Source organism: Lissotriton helveticus, chromosome 6 (assembly GCF_964261635.1).
Source record: "Lissotriton helveticus chromosome 6, aLisHel1.1, whole genome shotgun sequence".
NCBI classification, from domain to species: domain Eukaryota; kingdom Metazoa; phylum Chordata; class Amphibia; order Caudata; family Salamandridae; genus Lissotriton; species Lissotriton helveticus.
Window position 1 is genome coordinate 1,449,851,224 of NC_136067.1, and position 14,781 is coordinate 1,449,866,004.

Genomic DNA, 14,781 nt, shown 5'->3' on the forward strand with positions numbered 1-14,781 from the left:
ACTGGAGAAAGCGGTCAAATACCTGCTTTCTGGTGCAATGTTTTGACAGAAGAATCTATTTGAAATATCTAATGTCGTTTTATATTTTTGGCGCACGATTTTATTCATTAGTGCTGTACTGTGTGAGTTTTGTACTGCAAATGTTTTGCAACAAGAGTTTAGGTGTCTGTAATCCAAAACTAGACGATATGAGTTGTCTGGTTTGGAGACAGGAAACAAAGGATTGTTCATTTGTGAGGTGCATGTTTCAATCACCCCCTGATATTCGATTTGATCTAAGATCTCCCTGACTTGTTTTTTAGCTTCTTGCTTAACAGGATACTGCCTCTGTGCAGTAGGTTGATTTTTTTAACTGAATTTTATGGTGAGGAGAATCCTCATCCCATCCTACATGATTTTTATATAATGCAGGGGCTTGGGCCACTGCCCATTTTCTAGCATATGTGTATTTTTATGAATTGGAATGTGATTTGAGAAGGCAGGCATAATCATTTCTTCGCTATGTGGGCACTCCCTGACACTTTCTGGTGGCCAATCTTTTTCTGCTAGAAGGATATCATAGCCTTTATATAGGTTCTCCCAAAAGAGACCTCTTATTTTCCTAGTTTTGTCCCCCTCTATATGTAATGTTTTTTCATATAATTTATGTGGCACACTAACTCTGGTGTCTGCAGTTTCCACTTGAATGTATTCATTCGTGTTCACTGTCTCCAGAAGATTCATCGGGATCTTGCGAGCTATGGTCACTTCTGCTGCGCTGTCTAGCATTGTCTGGGCCCATTCTCCGTTCTTGAGTTGTGTTCTCAGAATCCTCAGCATGTTTTATTTTAATACTAGCTACATTATTTTTGGGAAATTGTAATTTTGTACTTTGATGAGCAGGTTCCTTGTCTTTGGACTTGACGCGCTCTTCTTTATGTTCTGACCGTCCTCTTGTTTCCGATTTCTGTGAGGAAGTCTGAAAAGATCGAGAGGGATGTGTATCAGTATCTTGATATCTGTCACGTTTTCTCAATTTGTCCCTATTTCTAAGGTTGTATCTTTTTTCAGAGGGCTCCCTTTGTGGAGACTTGCCCCCTCGTTCTGGAGATCTATCTTTCCGTTGGGGAGACCTTCCTGGTCTGTTTATTACCCTCCACCTCTTTTCTAGAGTATTGAGATTATTCTTGATAAAGGGTTTTTCAGGATTTTCAGTTAGTTGTGGTTTTAGTGGTTTCCCACCCAAACTATCTCTACCTAGTTCTTCATAGGATTTTTCAATTATTCTGGTAAGTTCAAAAGGTTGTTCTGCTATGTCTGTTTCTTTCATATTTTGGCGGATCGCCACAGATGCTGCTTCTCCTTTTATGTTGGCTAGTAGTATAGCCGAGACTTGCTTAAAGTCTTTCAGTAATTTCATACCTAGAGTTAAAGCAGGTTCTGGACCGTATTTATTTTGAATCTGTCTTAGTACGTCTGGTATAACCGCCATAGACGGAACACCATGTGTTTTTGTGTATATTGAAGCAAAGACTGTTCCCCAAGTGTCACAGTCCTCCACATGTGGTGCGATCCCCATTGGTAGGCAGATTGTCAGAATTCTGTGTTTTTCATGAGCGGTAGTATCGGGAAATACTGCCTCTATCTGAGTAATTTTTTGAGCTAACCAGAACGGATTTTGTTCTCGTTTTGCGGGTAGTTTGCCAATGACTAATTGTATAGTCTGTGGTGTAATTTTATTTGTGTTCCCCTGGTGACGGGAGTGCTGTGGAACTTTTATTGCTGGTTGGACTGTTAAAGTCCGCATGACATATTGTACCAATTGTCTATGTATTTTAATTAGTTGTTTTAGCTGAACTAAAAGTTCTCCGCTCGACATCTTTTCAATGTCGGGGTGTGGTGTATAGCTGGCTAGAACCGGCCATGTGGCTCCTGGTCTACCTAGTGGACCGAGCCTGGTAATGTTATTTTGATGTTTTAGGGCGCCATTAAACCAGAGCTCATGCTCTTGGTAAGTTAGTGGAATTTCAACGTCCTCGAAAGGGGCGTATTCCTCTGGAGATTCCTCTATTTTGGAGTAGTGGAACTCGCGTGTCACAGCATTTGCTGCTTGAAAATTTATCCATGAATAGAACACCTCTGTCTGCCGATATTCATGTGCCTCGACAACAAATATGACTGTATCACCTCTTGGTGATACTCCATGTTCTATAAGTTTCATTGTGATGGTTTTTCTTATATTTACCGGGATGAGTATTGCATCCGGTTAATTTTGTTAGAGACTTGTATCTACCGCTAAAAGTTGAGTTGCTAATCTAACTCTTTCCCTTTCGTCGTCACTTTCCGTCATTTTGCTGACTGAAAGTTTGCAGAGTAGGTTTCAAGGAAACAAACATTAGGTTCACAGTATTTTGGAACACTGTATCCTTCAATGTTGACTAAACCAAAAACTAATACATAGGAATCTCTTCCTAATAAGTTCTGATGGATATTAAGCTTTTACCCACTCCGGACGTCTATTGGAGTTTTTTTTATGGAAAAAGGGGTCTGTGTGAAAAGCACGACTGAGTTACTCTAGTATCTAGCGTTAAATTATCGCCTTACCAAACGTTGGGCGCCATGTAGTGTAGTTCCTATATTTCCAATAGGCTCTGCGCATTGGAATAACATAAACGATAGTTTAGACGTAGGACTGAGGTCGACTAGGTCTCTATGTTAGACTTAATTATGAATGCCAGCTAGCTCAGAGGTCACTAGAAACTTTCTCGAGTGAACAGGAAGGAGTTAACTTTCCTGAATAGACAAGAAGGGATTAGTTTCTGACAACCACATAAACATGACAACTTTGCTCCCTCCAGAATAACGAGTATATCTCCAGAGTCGCGGAAACAATAGATGGCTATTTCACTCAGTCAATCGTGTATGCTTAGTTTCACCAGGAGTGCAGAGAAATAGAGAGACAGGCGTTTTCAATAAAAGTGGTTATTTATTGAGCAGTCTTCTTTCTCATGCAAGAGAAGTGAATTACCACAATTGCAATACTTGTCGTAAAGTAAAAGTGCGTACAGTAAAAGGAGTATTATGAAATAATACTGTAAAAGCATTGATATGGTTTCTAAGCCATAAGATACTTAAAATGGATAAAATACATAAAATGATAAAAGTTGACTAAACGTACTCAACTGGTGCTTCTAAAATACGCCCACCCCGGTGTACCTAACCTAAGCCTAATACGTGGGAAGGAGTAATTGAGTTATACTTTTAGTTAAGGTAGTTTTTGCCAAGAATCTGAATCAAGAATTCTCTAAGGGTCTAATCAGCTCCGTACCTTGGTTTTAGAATGAAGGAGGTCTTGTATCTCTCTCTCAGGACTCGATCTCCCAGCAACCCGCAAGGGTGACTGGAAAACACTGGAGCTGGATTTCTCGGCAGGAGAAAAGACAGCGTCTCTCTCAGTGCGTCAATGGGAGGGTCGGCTTCCTTCTGCACTCGTTTCAGCAGGGCGTCGGGTAAGTAGATAGCTGATCTGCTCCAAACCACCGTGTGTTTTGCTAGGGCAGATACTGGTATATTTATACCTGGAAGGTGCCGAGTTTGACGTAAGGTTGGACATAAGACGTCACTAAGAACTTGCAGTTCTTTCAGGACTCCGGGAGTTCTTGGACAAATCAAAACAGAAGCAGGGGGATTTCCCAGGCTGCTGGAGGCTTGGTTTGTTTAAGAACGCGTTGTACTTTCTAGGAGTCTATGGAAGTAGCCTTGCCGTATTTGGACTGCATTGGCTATGACTAAATATGGATATGATTCTTATGCCTTTATAAGGATATGATTTGTTATAACCACATAAGGGAATAAATCGGGAATATTTAAATAGGGTTCTAGATACGTTCACGACAATATCACCTTGATACCTCCAACATATCCAATCGACTTTAAATAAAAAATCCAATTCAAATTGCTCCAAAGGAAAAATGGAAAAAATGGAAAACCTGAGCAATTTTTGGGGGGCAGACTGAGCGTATCCTCTGAATTCTCCATTATATATAGTAACATGAAATAATTAACATGTAGGAAACTAATTCTTAACTCTTTCGATGCTGATGACGTAACCGCTCCGTCATCAGCTGCGGTGGCGCTGTGCTGATGACGGAGCTGTTCCGTAATGGCCCGCTCGCCGCACCTGCGCGGCGCGGATTCCGCGCTTGCACTGGGCGTTCCATTGAGCGGGCGGGCCATGACGGAACCACTCCGTCATGAGCACAGCCCAACGGCGGCTGGTGACGGAGCGGTTCCGTCACCAGCATGCGCCTGCCCCGCCCACTTAGCGCTGCGGCGAATGTGGTTAACAATTATACATATCCCAATCAAAAATGTTCACATTTTCTATGCAACCCTTTAAAACACATCATGTAGTACCCCACTTATTGCAGTAGCAAAACAGTGAAAAGTTTTATCTGAACCACCACAAATGTCCCATCGGCACAAACCCACACCACAGATTCATCTGTGGAAATAGAAACTGGACAACATGTAAGATAAGGTCACATAAATAATGGCTTAAATGAAATAAAAACCTTTATGCATTCATTGGTATGGACTCTTATAAAAAGAAAGACCTTGAATTTCATAGGAAAAGAAACCTAAACATTGCATGTACAATAATCACAAACACAATTTTAAATTAATAGAAACTGCATACATCACTTTGTTTATTTTTAAACAATGTACTATGTTTTATTAATAAATAATTAAACACTGTTTATTTAAAAGGCACTCTATTGTTTAAATGTATAAATCACTTTTTATTTTGTATTTCATTTTTCTAATTAATCATTAGTAACAATATTTTTCATATTATAAACAAGATTCTAACTTTCTAATGACCAAATGTAATATTATGTTTAATATTACATTTTTAAAAAGGTATACATATTATAATAAACCTTTTTACTGCTATGTTTTCGTTAAAAATATTACTTATTTTCCTAACAATGTAGATACATGATGTATTGCGTCATGTAGTAATGACTTTTGTTGTATTGGTCCTTTAGATGTATTGAATACATTGTAGTTGTCCTGAGATATACAACCACAGATGCAGGGGGATTGCATTTTCTAGCAAGGTTAAGCTGTGGCAAAATTGTGATTCTTCCTTGGTCCTTGCGCACTGCTGAGCCATGTGATACGTAATTGCAGAGCTTCTGATTGCGCCTTGAAATTTTGCCATACAAAGAATGGTATGGTAAAATTCATGTAAAGCAGAAAAACTCCAATATTAATTGCATAATTCCAGAAGACATCATGTTCTCTCCTGGAGCTAGTGATAGTAACATTTAATTCTAATGTTATGGGGACATGATCAAAAATTAGAACCAGGTGATGTTTGACCACCCACCTGATCCCTCAGCAAAGTTTACTTAGTCCATGATCTCTCATCAGAAAAGGAACATGATCCCTCATCAGCTAAGTCCAAGGCCTGATGCTGTGCCCTGGAAATCGGTCAAACCAGAACCAGTCACGTATGGTTACAGATCCTTTATAATGTTGGTAATCTTGTTCTCCAAATAGGGTGCCAGATTGTCACTTAAGTTTTGACAATGTGCCATAGAGTGGGACTCACAGATTGAATTTAATAATGATCGAGTGATAGAGCAAAGATCTTCCTGGATGGGTTAGAGGCAGAGAGTATCTCATTAGATAGAAATTATCTTTAGCAGATGGAATGAACGTTTTTTATGGTCGCAGGGCTCTGGTACGTGCTGCCTTGACCTCTGGAGCATAATTAGTTTGCCATTGCTTTCCCAGTTTTTGGAATTTGTCTTGGCTCTTCTTAATGCCTCACGGTACTAAGGTGCAGTGGGACGATTGCATGAGTGAACTGGCTTCATAGGCAGTAACATATCCAAAGTTCATGCCTTCCAAAATCTGTAGGTCTCCACCATGGCATCTGGGGTCATGTCAGCAGCTAACCTGGGACATGCCTCTTCGAACCAATTATTCAAGGCATCCACATCTAAGCTGTCAGATTCTTACCTATGTTTCCATGGGAACGATATGCCAAACAAGATGTCCCAACTTTCCCTACTCACTCACCGTACCCAACAACGTCAAAACAACAATGGTGAATCAGGGGAAGAGGGGAAAACAAAGGGGAAAAGAAAAGTTTCCCACAACGTCTCCCACTCAAGGGTAAGGCCAGGCAGTCAGGAGTGGTTCCTACATGTAATAAGATAAACATAACGTATGAATATGTGAAAAGGATGAACACTCATTTACAATAATGGTATTAAAGGTATAGTGTATCACTTTAAACTACCTTAACTATTCCCCTTTTACACTGTGAAGCTATAGACTGTCTGAGTGGGATCTGTGGTTCTCATCTATAGAAAATAAAAGTAGAAATGCCAAAGAGGTAACTGCAAAATGTAGTGTAGAAGAGTAATAAAAGAAAATAGTGCAGCACCCACCTATGTTACAAAAGGAAATGCCCACAGTAACAGGAGAACGGAAGTAGGAAAATAAGAAATAAAGTCCAGGCAACTTGCAAGTAAAACATTGTAATATTGTTTATCTGTATTTGAGCTAAACATAATGCCTCTTTACATTCAGGAAGAATTAGTAATGTGTTCCTTGTTATTTGCAGGAACAACCTTTGGCTGTACCAAACAACGAAAAGGAGATCTCCAAGGATAAGTTTACTAGCCCAAGGGCATCTTGTAAGTGCAGGTGACATAACAACACCAATCTGGCAGCTTGAATCGAACAGCCTAATTTAAAAATGGATCAAAAAAGGATCCGACCAGACCTACGGCACAATCAACCTGACAGTAACTAGATTATCTGGCCCAAAGATAAGGTCAAGGGTTTGACTAGCCCTATGCCTAGGAAAACACACAAATTATTTTAGCCCAATCGTCTCAAGGGAGTTGACTAAATCAGTGGAAAAGGAATTAGAATCAATCTCTGCCCACAAATAACATTCTCCAATTACAAGGAAGGTGGAATGTGGTCACGTCTTAACCTCTTGTTGCAACCGTACCTCTGGAATAGCATAATTTTGGCTCCATCCTTATACATTTAGCTAGACCGTATATATATTCACCTTTGGCCTTATATACTTGTGTGGTGCAATAATAGCAACGAGAGATGGTGCACCAAAGGAATAGAAGGTGAATTTATTGTGTGTTTCAGACATATATGTGTGTGTGGATATTAAAATGTTTCCTTTTCAGAAACATCTGGATTACTTATGTTAATCTTCTAAAGGTTTAGATTGTATGGTGATGTGCTAAAATGCATTTAATGTAGTGCATTTGCAAGGGAATAGTTAGAATGAATCATGTGTGTTCAATGCTTTCTTTATAAATTGTGACCAGTTGTTCTTTTTGTTTAATAAAACAAGTATTTGTTTACTGTGCCACATGGATCAGTACAGAATAAAATAGCTTGATTCCTTTATTAAAGATTTCATTTATTGGGAGGGTGTAGAATTAGTATCTCTTTAAAGAAAACTGTTCAGTTAGCGTGATTGTAGGCCTTAAACAAACAGCCAGGACATTAAATGCTAAAGTGAAAGTTGTTTTTCTGCATGTTTTCTCATCTGCAGGAGCAGACCAACGGCATTCATTGGTTAGTAAAAAGGACATTGTATTTCAGAGCTAGTGAGGCAATGAAGATCTTGCAATGTCAAAATATTTTAATAAAGAGACAGAATATGGAAGTAGTGTTCAAGGCGCTAAGTTCCTTCTTGGGAACTGGAAAAGTATTATGATATGTATGAGGTCATATTTCTCGAAGGTTCTTTGTGCATTTTAATTTATGAACCCACCTTGGGTTTTGTGAAATTTCCTTTAGACTAAGAGGGGTCTCTTGTCATCTTTGATTGTGTGGCTGCATGCTACACATGACTCCTTATCTATAGAACTGATATGTATCTTGCTTTCCTGATTCAATAGGGTTCCCCTATTTGTAGATTAGTGGATGTCAATCTTTTCCATGTATGGGGAGAAGGATAGAAACCATTTATCTAGTCATCAAATCCTATTCCTTTTTTCCGTATAGCTGTAGCAGAAATTCTTATATGCTCCTTGCTGTTGAGGACCAATATTGTTCACTGCTTTGGTCTTCCTTTAATAATCTTGTATTTTATAGTATGTTCTTGAGATTGATTTATATTAGTCTGGCGTTGAGTTTGTAATAAACCTTTTAACTTCAATTTACTGACTCAGACTTTTATTGTGTAGTCCTTATGGACACACTGTACCTTAACATTTAAATTGCCTTTAACCCCTTTTCCTCTCAGGCTACTAGAAAAGGTCTATTGACCAGATACTAATTGGAAGGAATGGTCCAGAGCATTCTCACCAGGGGTGGCTCCTCCGCTAAGCAGAGGAGCGTTGCCCCACTGCTTTCAGAGCAGCGAAGAAAGGAGGAAATAAAATGATAACCTTGTTATTATCACTGTATTTTTTTTGTACTACAGGGCTAGGTTAGGGCAGGGTGGGGCTGGGATCACAGTAGGAGGAGTGGTGGCCACACTCTAAGTGCGTGTGACTGTTTGGCCGGCTGCCTTGGGCCGGCAAAATTGCCATGCTCACTTTGAATGTTCCCCACCAGGTTGTAATGCACAGCCTGGTGGGGAACTTCTACAGGCTCCCAGCCCCTTATCTGAGCACCGACCACAGTGCTCAGACCAATCACAACACTACATTGAAATGTTGTGACTGGAATAGGGGAGCCTGTATGCTTCCTTCTTCCGGGACTCATAAGGAAGAGGAGCAACGACGGAGGAGAGATGGCAGATGTGAATAGGTCAGTGTTGTTTTTAATACTTTTTTTTACCCCCTTTTTAACCTTCCATCCTCCCCCACCCTGCCAGCCGCCACTGAATCTCACCTCTACATGATCAAACAGACCAGAAGTTAAGATATGTGTTTTGTGAAAAGACTGCCAATGGTTATTAGCATATGGAGTGGAATTCAGAAATATTTTCCAGATCACATGTAGGTTTGTATTATGAGAGAGAAAAAAACACAAAGGAAGTTGTTACAGGATAAGGAAATAACATGGCAGCGATCAAGTGGCTACAAAAATATGATAGTAAGAGATACATAGTGACAGGTATGAAAAGAGTGGCATGGGAGGGGAATTTTGAAAGATAAAATGACAGTGACATAACGATATTTACAGGGATGTGGACATGGAGAGAGAAACAGAGAGAGAGAGGCAGAGGGGAAGAAGTGATAAGAAAATAGTACATAATGTTGAATATGACTAAAGAGAGCAAAAGAAGCTAGGAGGTAATTATAGGGAGAAGCGTGAAAGAGAGTGAGCCAAGGGGAAAGAAGAGTGACAGAGAAGAACGGAGTATAATGCATATATTATAACAGTAAGAATAAGGAGAGAATGAAGAGTGAAAAGGATTCAAAGTGCGATATTAGCACGAAAAGAGCGGAGGAGCTATCTATCCGTCACTAGTAGCACCATACAGCCCCTAGTTCATTCCGAAGAAAATGACGTAAAAGGTATCAAAGCAGCTTGAATTTGTAAGTGGTAGGTGTGGGCATCATTCGCTTCTGGATATAATGAGGGGCCCTCCCAAACATCAATTTCAAATGGACCCCTTCTTATCCCCAATCATCCCTGTTCCAGGGACAACAACGAACACCTGTGATTTTGTGATTGTGCAAAAATGCAAAAATCTACTCAGTAAGAAAAGTAAGTCTGTGCTGCATAGTTTGAAGATGTGTTGTTGAGGTCCTTTCTTATATGTATCATGATGTATTTGTAGTATTTACACTGGAACAAGAAAAAAGTAAACACATTTTTAATGTTTCCTCGGTGGAGGACGTACGTTGAGGATGTCCGATACAGCAGCGGGCGGTTTTCAAACAGGACTGTTCATTCTATCAAATGACAGAAAATCATAAGGTTAATAGACGGCTGACTTCTTTCAAAAGCTATTTGTTACCAAGAAACAGCAAGTGTCAGAAGTCAGATAAAAAAATTCTAATTGTCAAAAAGACAGTGAGAAAAACTGCAAAAATCAATGAACTGTTGTAGCCTGCTTCATGACTCATCCATTTGTGTGGGAAGAGGTAAGCGTGAATTAGCCTCAGAAAGTTGCAAGAGCGAGCAATTTAATAAAACCGAGTCATGGCTTTATTCAATCAATCTAGTGTGCCTGGAAAAATAAGGGCGAGTTTTATTTGCACTAAAAATTAGAGAAAATAGATTGTCATAAAAACAGACGAGCAGAGAAAGTAAGAGAGAGGGGGAAACGAGTAGAGAGAGAGAGCAGTTAGAAAGGGGTAACAGAGAGAGGGTGGGAGGGAGGCCGAGAGTCAGAGACGGTCTGGAAAGCAGATAAGATATTGAGAGGGAGACAGACAGACAGACAGACAGACAGACAGACAGACAGATAGACAGATAGATAGATAGATAGATAGATAGATAGATAGATAGATAGATAGATAGATAGATAGATAGATAGATAGATAGATAGATAGATAGATAGATAGATAGATAGATAGATAGATAGATAGATAGAATCATTTTTGTCATCATCAACACACTTGAACGCTCAATTTTTTAATAGCAGACCTTGGTAAATTGTGTTTTGGTTCTAGCATGTTTTCTCATTTCAGGTAACTAAAGCTTTGATTTCTTTTTACAGATTACTAGAGCTTGGACTGCTGCAATTGTGTCAACACCAGAGAATTACATTTTGCAATGATATGCTTTATCTGCCAGACCACTTTGTTTATCTCTCAAATCATACACTTTATATGATTGACTTGCAAAATCAGAACATTTTAAAATATTTTCAGCCTAATTTCATGCTTTAGTTCCTTCTCATTCATGCTGTAATCTGAGAAATTCGTGTTGTGTGTGGGTCGCTCAAAGCATTCATAGCCTGAAAATTAGGGGTGTGCTAAAATTGCATTTATTGCCTATTTATGTGAAATTTCAGAAAAATTATATGAAAGTCTGTGCAGTTACGTGACATACAAAACTAGCATATAGTGTTACATTTTGGTGTGAAATGCATTCTCGCGTCCATTTTGGAGTCGAGGACTCGTTTGGCAGTAAAAAATAGTGCAAGAAGCACAAGCGCCACAAATAGCAGCTGCTTATGTTCTGGGCGTTCTCGCTATGAAGTCCCTAGTCACTTGTAAAAACGAAACGGCATAGCTGCTCAACTGTAACAAGTTATTACAGTTGAGTTCTGATGTCTCAATGCATGCTGCCAGAGGTAGCAGCGAAAGTGAAAGGCAAGTCAAGGAGCATAATTACATCTGCAGTTTAAACTAAGAAACCTGTCTCTCCTTTCGGCTGATACATTTTTCTTAAAAGAAAAGATGATCAGCAGAAAGGAGATATTTATTTCAACATATTAATTTTTTTCCTTTTTCTATTGGCAGTAAAAAAGACCATATAAGAATACATGATTATAAATGGCAATACAAATGCAGATACACAAACTGCGGGATACTGCAGAACTAAACAAACACACCAAAGCAAGCTGCTGTGCTGAAGAACTTACTCAAGCAAAATCCAAATTGACCCATTTACATATTCCAAAAATGTAACTCTAAAAATGTTATTATGCCAGTAAATCATGAAGGGATATTCGTCGAGTTCTATTGTTGCACAATCAAAGAACGGGTAACCGACAGCGCAATGAAAATGAACCTACACTCAAATAATTGAAAATAGCATAAACCTGAATTATCAATGGCGGCCGGCACAGGTAAGCACAGTGGGGCGGTGGGGAGGGGCAGGGCGACGTGGGAGTGGGGCCAAGTCTAAAGACCACAGAATAGGTATGATTAAATAAATAAATAATACCTATTCCGTCAGCTGTCACTTCCCCCTGCCGCGCCCGCCCCACCGCACTTACCAGTGATGGCTGCGGCTGAGAATCATGCCTAATTTGACCAAAAAGGCTTATTTAATAAAGAACTCAAAAAGGCTGCCAACGATTGTGAAGAGCCTGGCATAAAACGACAACGTAGAGCCAGTCTCCTTCTCCCTTCTGATGACATCTAAAACAACAGTTATGAACTGTAGGGAAGAAGCTGCTCAACACTTTGGGAGTATAATAAAGAAGGCAGTGAAAACAAAGCTCTCTGGGTCTAAAATTGGTGCCTCTGCAACCACCAATCTGAGCCCAGTTTCTTTATTAGTTTTCTGAATGTGATTGGCAATCAGATCAACATAACCTCCCTGTTGGATCTGTCGTTACCTACTGCAAATACCTTACAAATTACATTTAAACAGCATTTTTAAAATGCCTATAGTCTGCCCTGAAAAAATGCTGAAAACATCATTAATACATTTTTAATTTTTAAGAAACTAAGCAAAGATTTTTGCTGAGATGTTCTCTGCCAGGACCAATTGGTCCCAAGTCTACCATGTGTTGTTATATTTAAACTTATTAACCTCATGAAAACCAAGGCTTTCCCAGTGGGACACTTCCTCAACTGAAAGAACTAAACCAAAGCCAGTACAATCTTTGAGTGAGAGGAATTCAGGACAATATGGAATTTTTAATTCTCTTGAAAGTTCTTCTTATGCCATATTAAATCCTGGATCGCCTTATACTCATATTTTCGTTAAGTGGAATATTCTTATAAAAACTCGGACAGCAACACCAGAGGCATTCAACATGAAGTAAACAATAGTCAAAAGTCTGGGACAGAAAATGGATCATTGACTCGAGAAAGGGCTGTCTAAAAGTCTTGCCAGTTAGTATATCGCATGTTGGGCAGTGCAAGGCCACCATGTCTTTATCCAATTGAAGATTTGAGAGACTCAGCATAGGCTGATGGTTATTCCAAATAAACCTGCATAGTAATAGTAACATATCAAATTTTCGTAAAGAATTTCCTTGGAATTTTAATCAGGATGTTTGAAAATAAGAAAATGAAAAGAGGCAGAATTGACATTTTAATTAAAGCTGCTCTGCCAATGATTGAGATAGGGATCCAAGAACATTTAAGAAGAAGATTGGGAACTTTGATAAACGTTGGTGCCTAATGAATTTTAAACAAATCTGCATATTTAGATGTGCTATTGATGCCTAAATAACGAACTGAGTGTAAGGGTTTGTACATATAACCTAACTCTGATGGAATGTCAGTGCTAGAGGTGTCAAATATAATAATTTCTGTGTTTCCATGAATTATTTTATATCCCACAATTGGGGTAAACTTTGTAATCTTATCAAGTAAATTCTGAATGTTAGTCTTCTCTACTTTCAGAAAAATCACTAGATCATCTGCATAGGGTTTGAATTTAGAGATACTAGGGAGAGGGGGATAGATGTTATCGTCCCTGCGAACAGCAATAGCCAGTGGTTCGATGAAGAGAGCATGTATGGTTATTGATGCTGAAGCTTTCGCAAAAAGGTCCTTCCGCATAATAGAAATCACAAAATGAAATGGCCACCAAAATATGAAAAAGAGCCTGCCAGCTAACCAAAGCAGAGGCTTTTTATGCATCAAACATTTAGATAGCAACATTAAGCTTATTTTTAGTAAAAAAAAGTCAGTAGCCTGAATCAAATAGTGAGGATCAACTGACCTTGATCTATTTAGTAATAACCCATTATGAGCAGGGTGACTCAATGAACCAGCTACAGACATGACTCTGATTGCGATGATTTTCATGAAAAGCTTATAATCCGAGTTCAAAAGACTTATTCGGCAGAATAAACCCGGTAACCCTGCTAGGTTTTCTTTTTCAAAATATTAATAACAATCGCCTCTGAAAAAGAAGAGGGCACAAGACCCTCCTCTAAAATTGAACTAAGGAGTTTAATCAGAACACCCTGTAGCTCAGTAACGATGATTTTATACAGTTCTCCAGGGAGTCTGTCATTGCCCACCGCTTTCCCGTTCTCACAACTGTCCGAGCATCACTTGATTAGAAAATCAGCACCATAAGCGTTTGGGTGGAAGACATCTTAGGAATTGTGATCTTTTGTAAAAAATCTGAAATCCTGTTGGGATCCGAAGTCAGGTCTGCATTATACAGTGCTATATAATGGCCTTTTTTCCACGCTGTAGGTTACTGAAGGTAAAATAGAATCCCTGAATGTTTCAACACAATCTGTGTCACAGAATATTTTTTAACCTGGCTTAAATTAAACTAATTCTAATATTGTTGTGCCAAAATTGGTAACTGCTTTTTGCTTTGTTTAATTTGTCATTGCAGTTTTGCTTTTAGTGTTGGCTGCAATGAACATGAAAAAGCTATGTACTAAGTAGTTACAGATAATAAACCTCTGTATGGTCATGGACCTCCTTGGTGATAGGCAATATCCTTATATTGTATGGCAGAGGGTACTTTTTCCAATATAAAAAAAACATTCTAGGACTATATATTTATCCAATAAGAATGTTTGGTGGAGCAACATAACCTGACACATTCACATAACTGGGGAATATGTGGGTACAACTCCTTCCTCAGCTGAAATAAGGGAACACTCTCAAAAGAGTTTAGTAGTTATGACTTTATTTAGTCTCTATCCTAGTGCAAAATCTATGTATTAGACCCCCTCTAAAATTGAATTAGGGAGTTTAATCAGAACACCTTGTAGCTGCGGAAAGATGATCTTATACAGTTCTCCAGGGAGTCCGTCATTCCCCACCGCTTTCCCGTTCTCAGAACTGTCTGAGCATCACTTGATTAGAAAATCAGTGCCATAAGCGTTTGGGTGGAAGGCATCTTAGGGATTGTGATCTTTTGTAAAAAATCAGAAATCCTGTTGGGATCCGAAGTCAGGTCTTCAATATA